Raw genomic sequence first — 21,734 nt, forward strand, 5'->3', positions numbered from 1 at the left:
AATAGAGGAGACCATGTAGTAATGTGTTTTAGAAATAAAGGGAAGTATTATCTACCTAGCTAGTTAGAAGGTAACTAATCATTAGGGTTTTTCTTGTCATTCTTTTAAAACATTCCTTCAGTAAGTCTGTCACCTGTATCCAGGTACTCAGGTCTTCATTTCACCATGTGATCAGTGAATACCTTGATTCTCGAAAAGAGACAGAGACCTTTCAAAGCCATGGAGAGACATCTTTGTTCTTTATTTGAAAGGCATTCCTGTAGATCACCAACAAGCACATCTCACAGCTGCCAGCAGTTGCACACTTCTGCTGCTGGTGTGTAGAAACATAAAACTCTGCCATGTGAAATAGAATGCAAAGCTTGTAATTTAAAATAATTTTTTGTTTCTGAAATTTAATTCTATCTATTTATCTAATATTTAATGTATTATAAATTAATATTTAATGTGTCTGAACCATGCAATCATTGCTAGTTCAGTTATTGTGAGAGATACTTCATGAGCTGTAAAAAAAATGGCTGAGACAAAGCAGTATTACTAGTGATCACAAAATGGTAGAGTTCAAGATCCTTAGGGTGTCAAAGAGTGCGTGCAACAAGCTTGCTATTCTGAACTTCAGGAGAGCAGACTTTGAATACTTCAGGGAACTGTGTGGCAGGGTAACATGAGATAAAGCCCTGGTGGGAAGAGTGGCCCAAGATAGCTGGTCAATATTCAAGGACCACTTTGAAGCCCAGAAGCTGTGCATCCTGAGAAAAAGGAAGGCAGGCGAAAATGCCAGGAGGCCTCCATAGATCAACAAGGAGCTCCTGGGCTTAGTAAAGCACAAAAAGAAAGTCTATAGGGAGTGGAAGCAGGAATGGATAACCTGGAAGAGATACAAAGAAGTTGTCCAAGCAGCCAGGGATCAGGTTAGGAAAGCTAAAACCCAGATAGAATTACAACTAGCCAGGGACATAAAGGGGAAAAAGAAGAAATTATACAGGCATATCAGTGATAAAATGAAGGCCAGGGAAGATGTGGACTTTCTCTGGAAGGAAACTGGAGATCTAATTGTGAGGGATGCAGAGAAAGCTGAGGTACTCAGAGACTTCTTTGCTTCAGTCTTCACCAGCAAGGGCTCTAGCCACGCTGCCCAAGCTGCAGAAAGCAAAGGTAAGAACTTGGAGAAGGAAGATCTGCCTGCAGTAAGTGAAGATCAGATTCAAGATCGTGTAAAGAACCTGAAGGTTGCAAGTCATGGGTCATAACAAGGCCCATCCATAGGTTCTGAGGGGACTGGAGTTTGAAGCTGCCAAGCTGCTACCCATTATATTTGAAAGGCCATGGCAGTCTGGTAAAGTTCCCGCTGACTGGAAAAGGGGCAACATAACACCCATTTTCAAGAAGAGAAAAAAGAAGATCTGAGGAACGACAGACCAGTCAGTCTCACCTCAGTGACTGGCAAGGTCATGGAGCAGGTCCTCCCAAAGGCTCTACTAAGGCACATGGAAAATAAAGATGAGGTGATTCATGGTAATCAACGTGGCTTCACCAAGGGCAAGTCATGCCTGACAAACTTGGTGGCCTTTTATGATGGAGTTACAGCCTCAGTGGATAAAGGAAGAGCAGCTGATGTCATCTGTGTGGACTTGTATAAAGTATTTGACACTATCCTGCATGACATCCTGGTTGATGAATTGGAGAAAAATGGATTTGATAATTGGACCACTTGCTGGATAAGGAACTGACCGGATGGTTGCACTCAGAGAATTGCGGTCAACTCAATGTCCAAGTGGAGACCAGTAATGAGTGGCATTCCTCAGGGACTGGTGCTGGGACTGGTGTTATTTAACATCTTTGTAGGCTACATGGACAGTGGGATTGAATGCACCCTCAGCAGGTTTGCAGATAACACCAAGCTGAGCGGTGCAGTTAACACACTAGAGAGAAGGGATGCTAATCAGAGGAACCTCAACAGGCTTGAGAGGCAACTTCATGTAGTTCAGCAGTGCCAAGTCCTGCACCTGGGTTGGGGCAATCCCATACACAGATACAGGTTTGGCAGAGAATGGCTTGAGAGCAACTCTGAGAAGAAGGATTTGGGAGTGTTGATTGATGAAATATTCAATTTGAACTAGCCATGTGCTCTTGCAGCCTGGAAGGCCAGTCATATCCTGGGTTGCATCAAGAGGAGTGTGACCAGCAGATCAAGGAAGGTGATTCTGACTCTCTACTCTGCTCTTGTGAGACCCCACCTGGAGTACTGCATTCAGTTCTGGGGCCCCCAAAATAAAAAAGACATGGAGCTGTTGGAGTGGGTCCAGAGGACAGCCATGAAGGTGATCAGAGGGCTGGAGCACCTCCCCTATGAGGACAGGCTGAGAGAGCTGGGGGTTTTCAGCCTAGAGAACAGAAGGCTCTGGGAGGACCTGAGTCCTACAGGAAAGCTGCAGAGGGATTGTTTATAAGGGCAGGTAGTGACAGGATGGGGGGGAAATGGTTTTAAACTGGAAGAGGGTGGATTTAGACTAGATGTTAGGAAGAAATTCTTTACTGTAAAGGTGGTGAGAGACTGGAACAGGTTTCCCAGTGCGGTTGTGAATGCCCACTCCCTAGAAGCATTCAAGGCCAGGCTGGATGGGGCTTGGAGCAACCTGGTTTAGAGGGAGGTGTCCCTGCCTATAGCAGGAGGTTGGGACCAGATGGTCTTAACAGTCCCTAACAACCCAAACCATTCTATGATTCTATGATTGCAATTGAAATAAATGCAAGGGAAGGAAAGTTGGCTCCATAGCAGGGATCAGCAGGGCCTTCCTGTATGACTGGAGGGAATCTGGGCTTGCCAACTGGACCATGCATTGTGGCACTGCTGGGGCCATTGGCTCCTGCTAACTGAGTGAAAGATCTGCCAAGGCACTTCCCATTAACTTCAGGCCTCCCACCTTTTTACAGTGGGATACGGGAGCTGTTTGTACAAATCTGGCTGTTCTTCCAGTATGGCGGTTGTTAAGCACTGGTGTGAATGTGGGAGCTGAAGCACTCTGCCTCTTTGCCCATGTCTATGAGGAAGCTGCATTAATCCACCTTCAAGGCCAGAGTGGTTTGAGTATGGATAATTGTCAGGAAATATAAGCAAGCAATTTTGATCTGTCCTAGACTAATTTTAATTACAGTTTGTCTGTGTGGAAATTTAGAAATGCTTTAATATTTTCTCCAGTACGAAACAAATTTCAAATTCTTGAAATCCTTTTAAAGCATCTTCCTTTCTTCAAGTGGCTTTGACTCACAAAATAACTTGGTTGAAAGGGCTATAGTGGTTCAAAAAGACGATAAACAAGAGGAAGTGGTTTAAAGAACCAACTACATTTAACCGATGCTGCTCACATACCACATTATAGTCAGTAATGTTCAGTAAACAATTCCATCAGTTCATTTTGAACAATTAGAAACATTCACCATGCACTCAAATAAAAAAAGAGAAGTTGTTAGAACAGATTATTTTGAAAGAGGAGTTGACATTTTGGTACCATCTAATATATTCTTCCTGACACAATTGTGGTCATTGTGGAAGAAGCTGAAGACAGCTGACTGCTGTTCTGAGACTGTTAAATGATAGGGTAGTCCACTGAAGCAAGTACTGAGTTGTTCCTGGCTGGTAGGATAACAGATATAAAATAACAATATACATTAGTCCTGAGGAATCTTCCTCTGACTGCATTTTAAGTAGTTACCAATTTATGTTGCATTTCTCTGAATACCACCTGGGAAATAAAAACATTAGAATGAACTTAGTAGAATTAGGTGTGCTACAGTGTGTACTGTTACAGAGCCTGGTTGAGTTACTCACGCAAACATCTGTATATATGCAGGTCCTGTGTTTACATGTATATAAATGGCTTTCAGATTTGGGAGCAGAAAGAGACTATTGTGATTGTCTAGTTTAGCCTTCAGCTGGAAATACTTGTTTAGCACTATTTGTTCTCATCTCCTTGTATGTCCATCTGTCCAGCCGTTCTGTCTGTTCTTATACTTGCTAAGCACAAATTCAGGCTTCCTCACATTTTTTTTTATCTACCCACTTAACTTTGAACATCTCCCTCTTCCTGGGAAAAAGGGATCTGAATTCTTTGATCTTTCAGATTCTTCTGGTAGGACAATACGCATCCAACATCATCTGTGCATGTCTATATTTGTATGAGAACAGCTTTACTTATTCCTGTGTTTCTTGTAAAGGAGAGTAGCAAAATGACACATTTCGCAGTAATATTTTTCTGCAGTAGTAACAGAAGTTCAAAATATGCTTGATCACAATTTCTACAAGCTGTTATCTGAAGTACTCCTGAGATTTCTTGTGTCAAACACAGAAAAGCTTGAACTCTAAGGAAACTTAAATCTTACCGTGTAGTGTTTTGTCTATTGTTAGTTGTCGTGAAATTACACCTAGGATTCCCCCTCTGAATTCAAGCCCAGCTAATAGGGTAGTTCAAACCATCTCTCAGTGTTGAGATCTTAGGCCACACTTCTCTTTTTAAAAATGATACTAATTGTGTCATTATTTGTCTTTCAGTAGTGAGAACTGAAGCATCATATTGATGCTTCCTATGTCACTGCATGTGGGCCCTGGGTATCACAGGTTATAACTCCAATAGGCCTATTTATACCTTCATCAAGCTCACAGGTAAGCTGAAGAACTTAGCTGCAGACCACCTGTAGGAAGGTTGCTCCTGAACCTCATGCACTGAGTGTGTGTGTGCAAGGAGTGTGTGCAGGCATTGTTGCTCCAAGAGCTGGCTTTAGGCTTTTTTGTAATTGTACTTGTTCTCCACTATCGTATTTTTGGGCCATGCATGTTGAGCAAGCATCTTTTTTCTCCTCTCCAAATTTCTTCCCTTTAGTTACAAGGCTGTCACCTTTTTTGCAGCCATCCCAGTCAGCAGAAGAATCCAAAGCCTAAAGCTACTTTTTTTTGGCATCAACAGCAATGGATGTTAGGAAAAACATTTACAACTGTGTCAAGATAAGAGAAAGATGTCTCAGCTGAAAACAGGCCGTGTCATTAGGTATCTGAACAAATTGAAGGGAGTTTTCATTTGTTTCATTTATCTTAAATTAGAAAGCTGATGCAGTAGATAGATGTTCTAGACTAATCAGATTACAATATAATTCAACTGAGTAGCTCATCTTCAGCACCAGTCTCACATCTGTAAAGAGCAAAGCTTTAATTTGAGTCATACTGCTTTTCTCTGGAATAATTTGCGATTATTCAAATAGCAATACTGCATATAATGAATTCAAAGTTAATCAAATTGTTGTACCAATAAGCCTGGTAGTTCATCTTCAGTATCAAGTTCATAAGATCATTTATGACCAGCTGCTTAAAAAAGAAAACCTCTTCATCAAAGCTGTAGTCTCGTTAGTTCTTGTGATTTGTGTCGAGATGAAATTTAGAGGAAAAAGCTTCACAGAAATTCACTTGTGAATGCTGGAATTCCTGCTCTGTGGAGACACAAACCCTTCTAAATGAGTGTGTGAGCTTTCTGGTGGCTTTAAGAAACACTTAATGCATTTGTGCAATAGAATTTTACTGTTGTTCTTTCTAGGCTTGATGTATACCTGTTGGTTGTTTTACCAGCGGATCATAGAGATAACATGAACAGATGGTTATTCTGGTGAGAATGTGTAGTGTATGGTATGAAACTGTGTGGCTAACTGGCAGAGAAAAGAAAAAACCTCGTACCTTTGAATGTAGCTGCAAAATTACAATCTTTGCTTTAGCTTGGAAGGTTTTCTTTTTGTATGCATGAAAGAAACTTGCTAACTACCAGTAGGATCTTTGTTCCCAGTTCCTTCCTACAGTTTTGAGTTTGAGTATTTACTTCCCATCAAGGTGGCTACATGTGATGAAACATTTGCACTGAAGCCCCCACAGTGAAAGATTTCTAGCCAGTAAAAATTTTATGCAGAATTTTGTAGGACATGAAAATCAGGTTGGTTGACAGACTCGATCCAATTAGCTTGCAATCTGAAAGGCCCCAGCACTTGGTCTCCTCCCCAGTGCAACACCACAAGCAGGATCCCATCACCCACTTCTGTTGGTGTCAAAATTTTCTTCTGCCTTGGTGGTCACAGGATCAGCCTCAGCTGTGAAGTCCACAAGAAATAGCAGCATTTGTAGTGTGTGCAGACAGTGAAAGTACTGGGTGCCATGCCAGGGGGTACGGATGTAGGGGCTGGAATAGAAAGTGTTGCTTTTTTGTAATCGGCTTGACTAGGGCCTGAGTAAGAGCTTGTGCCCACTTCATCAGGTCCTTTGCTGGGGTGGGAAAGCAGGTTAGAAAATTGACCTAAGTGATGGATCTATGGACTGCTGGTGTGTGTGCTCATGTGCTGTAAGCATCTGAGTGTTAACACATGGTCTCCCTACCAAAGGTCTGTATATGAAACTCAGCTGCTGGAGTGACAGAAGATTTTGTGTTGTTAGCGCACACTTCATTAAAATACCAGCTGAAATCCAAGTCTGAAATCCCACAGTTTGTGTTAGTTGATAAAACTCGATTGCCTCTAATTACTGTTAGTATGGCTTTAAAATAATATTTTGTTGTAGTAAAGGTCCCTTTGTGATGAGGAATAGCTGGTATTCAGAAGTGGAAACTTGGGAAAGAGTGAAAATATGTGGTGGGGCGGGGAATATCATCAAGACTGCTTTTACCACTGTACTCTAAGTCTTCCAGCAGCAGCACTGTAAAAAAACAGATCAGGGATGCAGTACTGAACATGGGAAAGATTTAATGTTTTTGCATCCAATAATTAAATGAACCTGCCATGAAATAAACCAAACAACTGCAAGTCCTCTTTGAATCCAAGAGGCACTTTCACAATCTGGAGAGGAGAACCTGTCACTGCTTTATATCATCTGAATGAACCTTAATCCTGCAATGATGAGGCTATGATCGCTATAATCCCTAGGTCTCACTCATGTGCCTAATGTTCACACTGTGCTCGAGAGTTTTGCAGGAGCAAGACCTTGCTAGCTGTACTGAAGCATCTGCTCTTGGATCCTACTGTTGATGCTTCTCTAGCGTGTGATCCCATAGTGATGCAGTTAGAATGAGATCACTGTCTCAAAACACAGTTCTGATGGAGGCAAGGGCACAACTGCAAAATGTCACAAAGCAGCCTGGGGTAAAAAGAGACTTATTGCCCTTTGGTTTTTATGGCCAGATACAGCAGGATGTTGGCTTTGTATACAGAATGTGCAGTCTTGGTTTTATATGACAGAAAGATGAAATGCGAACGTATTCTCCAAACTTTGTGTTTCTAAGCTGCATAGTAGTGTTGTTAAAAGTATTCCTATAAGGTGTTCACAGAAAGTCACATCAATACATTTGTGTATTGGTTTAGCTACAGGCTTCCATTCATGACAAACCATTTTAAAAACATCATTGGATACCTTATGAAAATTTAATAAGACTTTTTATTGACACAGTAGGAAATCCTTTTAGAAGATTTTGTTTTAAATCAAAACTCTTCGGACTTCTTGCTGAGAAGTTCGATTGACCCATGGTCCTAGCTGATCCCCACTGGTTGTGAAGGCAATTGCAGAAAAAAAAAGAGAAGGAAAAATCGCCGACGGACAAAAATCTATTTGAATCAAAGAAGGCAAAGAAACAATTGGTGAGTACTTAGGTATTCATCTTTTTTTTTCATTCTCTTGATTCTGTTCAGAGCTTTAGTCTTCAGCAGAGCCAAGACTTCGTGCTGGAACCTGAAAGTGCCAGCAACCACCACAAATATTCCTTCCTAAATAATGGCTCTATTACTGAGTAGGCTTTATTCTGGAAGGGCTTGAAAGCATCCTGTGCCTTTTGGTACCCACAGCCCTCCTCAAGGCATCTTCTTTTTGGCCACGGTGCCCAGGCAGGGGGATGAACCTGAGAATGGATCCCATAAACAACAGCAGACTGAGCTGTCCAGGTGGAAGTGCTGAGGAGTGTGGTGCCTTTGTGCCCCCTGGGTTTCTGAGGGTGACTCTGAGCTGGAAAAGAAGCCTTCTTGGATTTCCTTCTTTTGCTACACACTTAATTCGAATGACATAAGAGGTGGAGTTTTGGCTTCCTTCACATTCTCTCCACCTCACACAAGTAGAAACCTTTGTGGTGTGTGCAGCAAGCTAGTAGCAAGAATGCTTAGGTCAGCTGTGGGAATCTGGAGCTGATTTATATTTTTGTATGACTTAATACAGAGACCTGAACCATGGGAACTGATGAGAATAGTAAGTGCTCTCTGTGTCAGATACACCACACTTTCTAAATAATGCCAGGTGTTGATGAGCATTTTAGAAGTGCATCCCAGGATTTTGTGATTTTCTTGTGGAGCTTGAAACATTATGAGCGTGGTCTTTGTTCAGTGTTTGAACGTTTCCCCCTATTGAATCAAGACATACACAGCAACAAAAAAAGCAGAAGGAAATTTTCACACCTCAAGATAGATTTATTTTGGGTTCAGGGTTTAGGGCAAAGGTTTGTGATCTTACTCATTTTAATCAAAGAAGTTGGCTCATGCCATCAAAACTTTCATTGTCAGAGAAAGATCAGCAGAATTCACTTGCAGGTTTTTTAAGCAAACAAAACCACATCCCCTGTTGCCACCTCAGTTCATGCTTTGGCAATTTTTAGAAGCTCTTTTTGGAAATAACTTCTTCAGAGTTCCAGGCCCACTGTTATTCCTACCTGAGTGGTTATGTGTGTTGATATAAACATACATCACAACATAGTGAAGTCCATACATCCATATTTTATCACCACAGTCATTTTTCTAAAACAAAAAGAGATAGGAGTACATTTTGATATCCTTTAAATCAGTATTGAAACCCTTCCAGAACATGAAAGTTATTCTGGCATCTTGCTGAAGGTTAACTTCAGCATTCTGGAAGGATTTCAATAGTAATGAAAAGAACAGTGAAGTGAGTAAAGCTATTTCAGAAACAGTTCTGAAGGATAACACTAGCCTGCTAGGGAGTTTTCAGCAGTAGGCTAGAGGGCAGCAAAATTATTTCTGAAGTATTCCTGAAGGAGAACTTTAATAATCTAGAAGTATTTAAAATAGTTCTGCTGTGGTGGTAAAACTATATGGCAAACATCCCTGACGGGTAATTTCATTCTTTGAAATAACAAGGCAAAACATCAGAAGTTTGAAACCCACTGCTAAAAAAACGTGTTTGTAAGAAAGGGAGAGGAGAAGCAGTTGCTCCAGAGGCTGCAATGTCATTCCTGACTGAGTTCTCAGGGGATGAAAGTGACATTCATGGAATCATAGAATCATTAATATTGGAAAAGAAGATCATCGTCTGTTAGCCTATCCCTACCATGCCCACTAACCATATCCCTCAGTGCCACATCTCCATGTTTCCCAAGCACCTCCAGGGATGGTGACTCCACCACCTCCCTGGGCAGCCTGTGCCACTGTCTCGCCACTCTTTATGAGAGGAAACATATCCAAACTGAAGCCTCCCCTGGCACAACTTAAGACCATTTCCTCTTTTCCTATTGCTGTTACCTGGGAGAAGAGGCTGACCCCCACCTTGTTACAAGCTCCTTTCAGGTAATTGCAGAGAGTGATAAGATCTTCCCTGAGCCTCTTCTTCTTCAGACTGAACTAACACAGTTCCCACTGTCTCTCCCCATAAGACTTGTACTCCAGACTATTCACCAGCTTCACTGCCCTTCTTTGGGTATGCTGGCAGCCCTTGGCAGGATCCTCTCTGCACCTTTCTTCTACGAAAGTGGACATGAAGCATAGGCTCATTGCTGCTGTCTCCCTTTGGCACAGACTTCTGGCTCAGAAGTCGAAGAGTCAGGTTTTTTCACTTATGGGTTTACAAGTGTGTACCTCCTCAGTCTGGAAAGCAAGTGGGAAGTCTCACCCAGAGGGTTTTCCTGAATGCCTGGATGCTACCTACTTTTGACTCAGCTAAGAGTACCGCAAGAGCAAGTTTTCTTACAATGTCTCACGTCTTAGTCCAGCTGACTCAGAGAAATACACAGCCATGTGCAAATTAAGTACAGACATAATTTGGCTGACCAAATATGCAACCCAGTGTTAAATTTGTTTAGTTTGGAACCATTTTTGGCTAGTAGTTCTAGCTCCTTCTTAGATATCACATGCTGACTGGTATGCTTCTTTAAGCTGCATTACACATCAGAGGGAACCATGACCGAGTCAACGAGGAGCAGTTGGGTTGTTCCTTCATCTCTTCCAGCACTCCCCTTGTTTTTGTTGGGAGAAAGGTATTTTGTTCTCTGCCTGTATAAGACTAATTCCCATCTGCAGGCAAGGTGTGATTTGCAGTGGGAGGAGGATCTTTTCATTCTTTCCTGTGACAGATGCATTCAGGGGGAAGGCAGTCCAATTCCAGCAGACTTCTACATCTTGGTGACTTCCTCTTGTTGGAGCACTGTGGTTACAACTGTACTACTGCTTAGCCAGTGCTGCTGTTTTTCAGAGGTGACCGAGTCCATCTGTTGTTTGTAGATGATACTGACGTCCATCATTTGAAAAAGCCTTTTCAACACAGAAACTATGATGTGCTGCTGATTTAGTTTTGTTTTAAGCGCATCCCTGTGGACATACATAGAAAACAAGAAGTAAGCTTCTTAAAGAGCAATCCTATGAGCTAAATGAGAGCAAAATTACAGCCTTGCAAATGGATATTTGGCAAAGTTCTGGGTGCTTTTGCAGCTGTTGTTGATTTTACAGAGGTTGTTCAGATTTTGGTATGGAGGGTGCCAGTGAATATGGTGGAAAGTCTCCCAAGGGAGTTGTCAGACAGGCTCTCTGTGACTGCTTAAATGGGGTACCCTCCAGCCTAGCTCTAACCAAGCTCCTTTGAAACTTTTGAGAGGAATGGGGTTGTTCACAGGAATTGCATGGTGAGTCATTCTGGCAAACAAATACTGGCCAAGAAAACCATAATCTGCTTGTAAATTGGAGAGTGGGGGCAGGAAGTGGAGAAATGTCCCTCATCCATCTAACATAAAATAATCTTCTAGTCCTTGCAATAACAGATATCAAATGTGGAGATACTGCCTGCGTAAAACCCTGGTGTTTGCTGGTGTCACCAGCAACATTTCCCACTTCTTTATCTTAAAGATTACACCCTGAAAATTTCAGCTACCTGGCTATGTGCTACTGCTGCATCAGCCAATCTGAATTGTGCCACAATTCATTCTCCAAAGCTGTGTTGTACTGCTGTTCAGTATAGAAGCTTTTTTTTTTTTTTTTTTTTTTTTAAATATGGGTTATTGCCACATCCAGTGAAGTTTCTAAGTCTCTTCCAGCAGATTTTCACGTTTATGAAGTAGGTATTTGCAGGTCCTAACAGAGTCATCATTTGCATGGAGAGATGAGATTTATCAGCATTTTCCTTAAGCCGATGTCCTTCAAGGACAGCCCCCAGAAAGCAGAGGTCACTGCAGTAAAGGGAGCTGCATTAATCATCTTAACCATTTGAAATAAGGGAGACTAAATAAATAAATGATCGTGCTTCAGAGGGTTACCCTAGGAAGGACCAATGTTACAAATGTTTCTGATAATCTGGTTTCACCAGTGGAGCAGCAGAGCCGTGGATTAAGTTATATAAAAATGTTATCAATAATAACAGGATTTATGTTGTACCAGTGCAGTGAGCTGTTCCTGTATGCAAACCTTTCTGCAGTGATAAGCTTTGGTTTTAAGAGAGTAATGGAGCACATTGAGTGGTGACATCCATGGGTCATCCTTCTCATCCTCAGGCAGTTAATGTTGGGTGAAAGAAGTACTGATGTAAATACAAGAGATATATCAGTAAGGGAAACATTCTGAGTGAGAAGTATCAGTTCTCCAAATATTTGAGACAAGAAGCTGCCTCATACCTAAGGAATATAAGGTGGTGGGGCATTGATCTGGGGAAGAGAGAGAATGGTGCATGATGAGGTGCTGGAGCATGGAGTGAATGAACTGGCATCTCAAGAGGCAGCTGGGTTCTAAGGGCCATGCTCACCACACAATTCAGCAATTTTTAAGTCATAGCCTTCTGCACTTGGATTAGCTAAGGTGCTTTGGTTTTGTGTATATGCATATATATTACTCTGGCAAAAATCCTTTTGTACACTCAAACTTAGCAGTTTCAGTACTTTGGATTTGTTCAGTACTATTGCTTGTAGAAAAAACTGTAGACAACAATTTTTCAAAAAGCTGTTCAAGTGTATAACTGCACACCAGAGTAGCTTCAATTTAATAGGACTGAAAGTGTGGGTACACATATATTGCCTGAGTAGAAGCATATGGTGATTTGTTATCGTGACTGAAAATTATTATGCCTTAAATATTCAGGAGAGTGTCAATATCTTTCAAATGAAATAGTACTTGGTAATTATCGAGAAAAGGCTTTTTAATCATATTAATCAAAATCCTTATCAAGATAATTCAGTTCACTGAAATTCTGTAGTGGGAAACCAGCCCCTAATAAACAATAACATTTTAAAAAAGATGAAAAATATCACAGAAATTATCTGAAATTCATACTAGGAGTCAATTGCTGTCCGTACAGAAGAATAACTTTACACGGCAACGTTGTCCTGGAGATGATTCCCAATTTTGTCTTTATTCTGATATGTACTGATAAAAAATAGTAGGCACTTCTCAAATCTTACCATACAGACATCTTAAATATTTCTCAGTTCCAAAATATCCTCAAGGGTTTCTGCTACTAACATCTCTTTGTTCTTTTCAATATCTTTTTAAATCATCAGAATTTTAAAAAGCAATTTAACTTCATAAAAAGCTAATTTGATTTATTGGGGTTACTTTTATTTATTAACCAATTTGCTTCTGGGTTGATTTTCTTAAGTGCTAAGTTTCATAATGGAAATGCTGACACAACCTTAAGTATAGAAGCAAATGCTATTCTAATCATTCAGCTGAATAAATACCAGCTAGCATTTAGTTATTTTCCCAGGAACTGGATAAACAGCCACTTCCTTTATAGTGTCTCTTTGTGAAGTAAAAATTCCCTAGCCTGCTAATCATCACTAGGAAATTTTCTATTAAAAAAAGACCCCTAACATTTCTTCTGTTTATTCTGCGAGATCTTTGTGGTTCCATATTAGTCATGTTAAAAAACAAACAAACAAAAAAAGAACCCACAACAGAAACAGCACAAATGATCAACAGCAAAACCCACAACCCTTAAAACAAATACTCTTGACTTGGCAATGAACCACATTTTGATCTCTTTCAAGAGGTACCTCTTTTGAGGTACTGGCTTCTGTAGTGGAAGACAAAAGAATGAGCTCAGCCAAATAATTCAAGTGATGATCTGCGTTTCAAAAGCTTAGAATTATTCTGCTGTGGAGATTTACTTTTGATTGTTGTTTTGGATCAGCTGCTAGGAATTTGCAGTTAAGTTTACAATATACATTAAAGCAGCCACTACCTTTGGTACGTACGAAGGCAGAACTTTGCTATTCCCCAGAATATTAGCTGATATTACAAGTTGATCTGTTATCTCAAGCTTGCTGTAGTCCCAGATCTGGTGCGTGTTTGATTTTTAAACCAGACAGTCCGGTGGAGTAAACAGATGTGACACTCAGACTACATTAATACACCACTGTCTAGTTAATGAGCTGAAATTCTCCACACGTAATTGATAACCTATTGTGGCATAACAATCATAGAATCGTTAAGGTTGAAGAGACATCTAAGATCACCAAGTCCAACCCCAGCCCATCCTCATCATGCTCACTAACCAGGTCCCTCAGTGCCACGTCCCCACCATCTTTCTGAGAAGAAATTTTTCCTAATACCCAATCATAAGGAAAAAGTTCTTCCATGCAGTTTAATCTGCTACTTTCAACTGTCCCCGTGATGTAGTTATCACACTGGATCACAGTCAGGCAGGGTCATAGAAAGGGTTTTATTCTGTGAGTCCCCATTAGACCAGTGAAAAGTAATTTTGCGCTGAAAAGAAACAGAGCGATTTGAAGGTGGGGATTTTTTTTGCAAGCTAAAAGGGAGTTGCTTTCCCCAGCAGTTCTACCAATGAAAATGCAGTTTCTCACTGCAACCTCCTAGAGAGGTGATGGCTGTTCCTCAGATAAGTACCAGCACTCCTGGCTATATGTGTACCCACAGATTATTGGTAGATGCTTTCACCTAAATTTTGTCTGCATAATTGAGCACTGATACAAGCCTTAACCATCCAAACATACCACTTGCCCAACTTGTGTTAGGGCCAGCCCCTCTGCATTGCCTAGGGGGTAGCTGCCAAAGGTGTGCTGTGGTGCAGCACTTCTGGAGTGGTGGACACAGGAGAGAGGAGCAAGCTCCCTTACTGATGGAATATCTATCAGGCTGCTCACAAAAGTGAAATTATTCAGCTCACAGAGCCTCTGATTTGCATTCTAGACCTTCCCTTTTTCATTTCACTAATAGCCACCCCACTGGGTGCATGGCCTGACAGCTTCTAGTTTATACATGCTTAAACCATACTAATTACTGACTTTTAAGTAACTAGGATTTTTTATTGCATCTTCATTGAGGTAACTAGGAGTTTTTATGGCATCTTCATTAAGGTAATAGTAGGTGGGTGGAGATGCATGTCAATCATGTGAACTGGTAGATGAATCGCACCTGGTGTTTTGGTTAATTTGTCTTGTTAATTTGCTTGCAATGTTTGCAGCTGTTGGAAATGACAGCTTCCTTTGCAGTGGTGAAACAAGCTCAGCAACACTCCGCTTCCTCCTGTCAACAGAAAAATGAACCCTGAGTGTGTGTATGAGAAGGAGAGATGCTGTGGAGAAGAATCAGCTGATGAGAGGTAGAAAATCTAGTAGAATGTCCTTGTTCTCACTATATTCTTAGCTAAGACACCAGTTATTTTAAAATTGGAGATCATTTGGATCTTGCGGGTGTACGTAATAGCCTCTTAGTGTGTACTGAGGAGATAATGTTGTGAGAAGGACGTGCTGCAAAGGGGCAACGGCTGATTGACTTTGTCAGAGGTGTCTGATCTGATGCTGTTGAGGATGCTAGCAATTTAAGCAGCAATTACAGCTTCCTTATGAAGAGTTGTGGTGTTCATTGGTAGTCTCTGAGTTGGGATAAAGGAAAATCATGTGAAACAGCCAAGTCATGTTTTGGTGTACAAATACTTTGAAAACTTAATTAAAAAAAGTAAAAATAGGGGAGAAGACATACATCCATACCAGCTGGATGTATTTTCCTGCTTTTCTCTCTTCCTGAGAAGTAGGAAAGCATGGCAGCCCCTGGGAAAGGCTGGGACAGGATGTTCGGAGCTCCCCTGCCCTGCTGTAAGGAGAAGCTGGGAAAGTACTGCAGCAAGAGGAGATGGGAAGGAGTGATCTCTGGGTGTGGATTTGAACCCAAGATAAAAATAGTGAACTGAAACAATTTATTTGTTCAGCTGAGCCATGGTCAAGTTAACTAAGGAAGGAAAGCTGCATTCTGAGGAGCTGCCCGTGTAAAGCAATGAGTGTTGGCCAGGTGATGGAGCAAAGACATTGGGAAGCATTTAGTTAGGTTAGAGGTTTTGCTGGATGCAATGCGTGTATTTAATTTCCGCAGATATTCATGCCCCCTGGCATGCTGTGGTGCCTTTGAGAGATTCTGTGTTACTGAGATTTAGTGTCAGAGCTATGTCAGCTGTGAGTGTGAGTTCTACTTCTAACAGACCTGTGAGATCAGCAAGGTACACATGTATGTAGAGCACACATCTACTTATGACCCTTTTCAGCTTTCCAGTGTGAAGATCATGTTGATAACAATGAAAAAATTTAAAAGGAACACTCATTCCTGTTAGTATTTTATCACAGTATTAGCAGTGTTATATACTCAGTGAAAACTTTCGACTTGCATGGCTTTGTTTTTTGCCTTTCTAACATTGAATGTGGTGAGATGGAAAAGGTTTTTTTCTGTTAAACAGCTTTACCCATATTATGCTTAATGTTCAAAGCCACTTCAGCTTCCAAAACTGGATCACAGAAAAATTAGTTTGTTTTCTTTGTCCTAACAACAACAAAAAAGCGCCCACAAACAAAAAGAAATTGTGGTAGGATCCTTTAATGCTTGCTCCAAGTGGTCAGTGCCTCCCACCAAATTTATTTTAAAAGCTGAGATCCTGTAGTTTGAGAAGCCAGAAGTGAGAACCAGCCGTTTCTGCACAGAAAGACCGCATCCATTCCTAAACGTAGAGGTCAGGGAGCCCAAGGAGCAAAATCCTGTCACTGACTTGGGGGACACGACCTGACCTCCAGTGCTTCGTAGACCACGGCTGCTCTGGTGCCCAGCATCTGTTTGACAGTGCAGGAGGATGCTTTGTGAGACAAAGGGAAACAACGTGTTCCCATTCTGTGTACGAGGCAGGGAAACGTAGGTAGGTTAGAGGCAATTTACCAGATCGCTTTTGAGGTGAAAAGCAACCGTCTTCATTTTTAATTTAAAAACTAATCTCTTTAAAGCAGAGGGGAGAAAACCCACAGTGTAAGCACGATTCCACTTCAGCTTTGTATTGCAGTCTGCTCTGTGCTCTGGTTACTGCTTTGATATTATAATGGTGTTATTTCTTGTAACATGGGGCTACTATGGGACTCATTAGTCATAAACCTTACCCTTGGAAAATGTAAAAGTCAACATCCACGGTCGCTAATAATGTATTTCACCTACTGTTATTCTAAGTATGTGAACACAGTCAGAATCTGCTTGTGTTGTCCTTTGGAAATATCCTTTTGCAGAGTCTTTTTTTTTCTGTAAAGCTCAGCATCCATTGAATGTATTTATTTCACATTTTAAAATATTTTCCTACTTATAAAATGAAGCAATTGATGTAGGGCTTTGCTGTAAGGTTTTGCCTTAGGAGGAAGGAAAACTTAGGTGTAGACATACCTGCTCCATATTTCATCTCAGCTGACTCTGCCAATCCTTTTTGTGAGCTTCTAAAAAAAAATCATAGAACCAAACTGTTACGGTTGGAAAGACCCCCAAGGTCATCAAGTGCAACCATCAACCCATGCCTACTGGCCACATCCCTCAGTGCTGTATCTACCCTTTTTTGAAAACTTCCACGGATGGGGACTCCACCACCTCCTCGTGCAGCCTGTTCCAATAATCCTTGTATTTTGTTGCACAGGAGCTGTTTTCAACAGAACACATCATTTTCGGTGTTTTGTGTTTTTATGGGATTAGCTGGGAAGTGCCCTGGTGAGGACATGTCTGGAATACTGAGTGCAGTTCTGGGCTCTCCGATTCAAAGAATACAAGGGTCTTCTAGGAAGAGTCCAGTGGAGAGCGACAAAGATGATTGGGACCTGGAGCATCTCCTCCACGGGGAAAGACTGAGAGAGCTGGGGGTGTTCAGCCTGGAGAAGAGAAGGCTGAGAGCAGATCTGATCAGTGCTTATCGATACCTAAAGGGTAGGAATCAAGTGGGTGGGGCCAGGCTCTGTTCTGTGGTGTGCAGAGGAGGGGCCAATGGGCACAGATTGGGATGCAGGAATTCCAGAGGTCCCTTCCAACCCCTACTACTATGTAGCTTCAACCCCACGCAGGTACTATTGGTGATGTGTAGCATGCCAGCTATTCAGGAACACGCAGCTTTCCCTCTGTCACCAGTGATCTGATTGATCTGTAGCTGATGCCTTATCTTCCCTTTCTCCCAGCCGTGAGCCAACTCTTTAAAACCATTAAGGTGTGACACTGGATCACTAGGCAAAGCACTGAGAGCCCTATGTTTCTGCACAGGTGACTTCTTGACTTTCAAGAGTTGGAAGGGAAAAATAAAAGAATATTTTGTTACACCTGTAATCAAGCCCTGTCACCACTATGGCTAGGGTTGGCCTAACACTTTCACCATGTTGGTTTAATTAGGTAATACAAAACCCATCAGCCAGCAAGTTGCTGTGTTAAATTCAATGAGTATGAAAATATTCTACAGCTCCTTTGTGCAGCATTACATTAGGAGAGAAATCATTTTCCAATCGCTTGTCCCTATGTTACTAATCATTCAACTTTAGGTATTTATGTATAGATACATATTTTTAAATCTTCTAGATTGAAATAGTTGTGGATAGATTGATTGTGAACTGATTTATGATCCGTATTGCACCAGAGAAGTAATTTTATGCATATAACTTCTTTTACAATTACCTCCACAATGATTTCAAAGGATTTCACTGCTTGTGGGAGGCCATCAATAAGTGGCACTTGCATATTCATCCATTTCAATCTGAGATTTTTAAAGACCTGAGGGAATAGAACAGAACCACTGGAAATTAATTTTTTTTCAGCAAGTTTGCTTTTTCATTTTTTTTAGGGGATAGCCTTGCCTCAGTGAAAGCTCTTTGAAAATTAAAGTGTTCCTAAATTCACAAATACTGAAAGCTGAAGATTTCCACCAAAATGTAGCAATTCTTTTCAATATTCCCTTTCATTCAGTCGAATGTAAATGTTGCATGTGGGCTTTGGTAGGTATTTCTTTCCTATTAAATATGCACTATTCCCAAGTGAATGAAACTACTCCGAAATGAGTTTGTTCTTTGACTAGAAAATCAGCTTTCCCAATTTCTTGGATTATTTATTTAACAGAGCTATGCTTTTAAAATTGCCAGTTTAAATCTCTTGCTCCTGCAGCAACAAAGTGTAGGAGGGTCATTCTCCCACCATCTTATTTCTCTCCTTTATGCTTAAAACACCTAATTCTACTCCTGACAACAGGCAAGCAAAGAAACAAACCTGCCTTGCTATTGAACTGGGTGATAACTCTCAGTGCCTGCTGCTAGACTGGCAGGTTACATGGAATAAGCAGATTTCCAACAAACAAGTATAGGAAACAAATGTCCCAGGAGCATCCCATGAGGGATAGCTGTGTCACACTGTGATGTGTGCTGCTGAACTCCCCAAGTAGTTTGGTGCATCACCATATGGAGTTACTTGCTCAGATCTCATTAGCAGTGCAATTGCATTAATGTTCATGATGCTCAGCTAATTCTTGCCTTTACAACAACTGTATTGAGTGTTGCACGTGTTTGGTATGCTGCTACCAGGTCTGCAGTTGCTTTGGATAGTGGTAAATGAGGTCTTTTTTCTCTGCAACGCATTGCCTGATGGTGTGAGGGAACCCAGCTAGGATGAAAACCTATTTTTTGAGTTGTGTGAGGGGGTCCTTCCAACTGCTTTCTTTCATGGTTACACCTATTCCTCACTGAAATATGGCAAATGCTTTCCAGACGTTAATTATTTGTGATGCTTATTTCAACGTGAGAACAAGTCTGTCTTTGAGAAGCCATGATATTTGCTGCTACAGGCAAACACCAATAGCCCAGCCCTTAGGGTTAATCATTGGAAGTGGAGAAAGATTTTTTGGGGGAACCTTTGTTTGAATATTGACTGCTCATCACCACACTTCTGCAGTCTCAAGCTATATGTAGACACTAGAATGATCTGAAAAATATGTACTTCCAAAATTCCTTTTTTATTTGCAATAAATTCATTTTGGAATTTACTAAGGGCAGCGCCAGATGGCCTGGAGCATGTTCTCATTCATATTTCAGAACAGAAAAACCCTTCTCAGAATCTGCAAGCTATGTCTTTTTCATGGGGATGATTTCTGTTGAGCAAGGAAAACTCAGGTTAATTAGGCCAAATAAGCTGATGCAGTCAGAGGCAGAGACGCAGAGGTTGCAAGATTGAAATCCATCAGGATACTGTCGGCAGATGCCCTCTTGTTTGTTATTTGCTAGAGAGGGTGGCCACATGAATGTATAGAAATACATTTAATTTTTTGTTACAGTGAGTGCACCACTGTAAGAAGTCTTCAGTAGAGGTGCAAGGTACAGTCAAGCAAAATTGCACCTTATTAAGATTGTAGGGACTTTAATGTAAGATGATGGGGATGCTGAAAAGCTCCATCTCAATAGTCTGGAGGCACATTAATGTGTACTCATGGATACAGGCGGGGACCAAAGGGACACCTCTGATGGGCTGACAATAGATGTGAGTCTGGTGGTCATCTCTTTCAAGGCAGTATAAGGATGTTTCCAAAATAGTTTTCCAGCACTGCAGATATATGTGATTTGGTCTTTACTTAAAGGATCAAATCCTTCTTTTCTTGTCTCTTTCTTCTCTTCCTGGCATCTTTTCTGAGCTTTTAACTTCATTGACCCAAAGAGATGAATTCTGGTAGCTGCAGAGGAAGAGATTGAGTCCTAAGCTCTCAAGGTTAGTGGGATCCAGCTGCCTGGGACCTCTAGTGCTTCTCCTCACTGCATGCATGTCCAGGAACCTTCAGCTCCACAGATGTCTTCCTCAATCCCTGGGTGTTTTATAACCTCTGAAAGTAAATGGAGAGGTAGACAGCTGGAAAGATTTACAACTGCTTTAAATCAGACCAGCAATTCATCTTTTCCAGCACTTGCTGTGTCCAGTACTGGATATTTTTAAGGAAGCAGCAAGACTTCTATCAGCAAGGCCAAGTCCAGACAGCAGGCACTCAGCCTCCAGGGAACAGCAGTGCACCAGTGCTATCCTACATGAACTGAGATTGCATGTTTGTACAAACTAGCAGTCATGTCCTCCAGCAAGCAGTGATGCTGCTTTGCTAGAAAGTGGGTTTATACCTGCTTCATTTTTATAGTATCCTGATTTGTTCGTGCAGTAAGTATTTTGGGGTTGTAGTAGAAATGCCTGTTAATTCTCCAGTGTTTCAGAGGAATTGTGGCCAGGAGACAAATGAAGGATGCTCCTCTACAGCAGACTCATTGTTAGACTGTTGTCAGCTGTACAGTGACAAAGAAACACATCTGGACAGCATGGTGTGCGTGGGTATGTGCCCACACATTTGCTAACATGCCTGTCCTCACTTTCCCTGCAAATTTAATTTCTGCCCAGCACTGACTTGAGTTTCTTTTGAGGAAGTGCTTCCTGTAACGAGGCAGAAAGACTAGATTGGGGAGGAACTGATTTTTGTTTGCTTTTCTTTGGCAATTTTGTGGTGAGCATTGTGGTTAGCATAGACTGAGATGTTACAGAGTGGGAGAAGTTCAAGTATGTCACTGTGCACTGCAATCAGCTCTGTTGTTCATGCAGGAGACAGAGCAAGCATTTTTCCCATGGTACTGGGGGGTGCAGAAGATGATCGATTTGTCTGTGCGGATCTAGGAGGCAGGGAATTGTTTTTGGGAATGAGAAATGCTCTTTGGGGAGCAGAAAGAAAAAAGAAAGCCTCATACATTGATATAACAAAGGCAATAGCAAAGTATTAATCTGCAAGAAAGAGATAAAGCATTTACTTGTAATTAACGTTCAGGATGCACTGAGAAGGAAGGCATAAAGTAGACCAAGGACTGATAAATGACGGTATTTAAAAGAAAATGCCTATGAGTTTGGTGTTGGTTTGCTCATGTTGACCTGCTTGGAGAGTATGGTCCTCCAGGCTTGGGATCTTCTTTCCAGGAAGTCTGTTATGTTTTGGAAAAAACACACAAACTTTCAGGCACAAAAGTTGTTCTTCCATTTATCTTTAGATCATTTGTGAGTAAAGGCTTCTTTCTGTGGTGTTTGTTTTGTTTCCCACAACTACATCTGGCTGGAATCATACAAGCCTTGCCTTATGTATATTCAAGTAAGACAGAAACATTTGCCTTAGAGAGTCTTAGAACTCCACAAGAATTTACCGAGTGATCTTACATAGGGGAAGACATTCT

General features: G+C 41.3%; 1 protein-coding gene across 3 annotated transcripts in view; it reads left to right on the top strand.

Annotated features, from left to right (window-relative positions):
- The window catches only part of CDS1 (CDP-diacylglycerol synthase 1), a 287,455-nt gene that overhangs the window by 160,101 nt on the left and 105,620 nt on the right, over positions 1 to 21,734 (top strand). The gene's annotated exons all lie outside the window — the stretch shown is intronic.

This window comes from Phasianus colchicus, chromosome 4, assembly GCF_987193195.1.
Source record: "Phasianus colchicus chromosome 4, bPhaCol1.hap1.1, whole genome shotgun sequence".
NCBI classification, from domain to species: Eukaryota; Metazoa; Chordata; class Aves; order Galliformes; family Phasianidae; genus Phasianus; species Phasianus colchicus.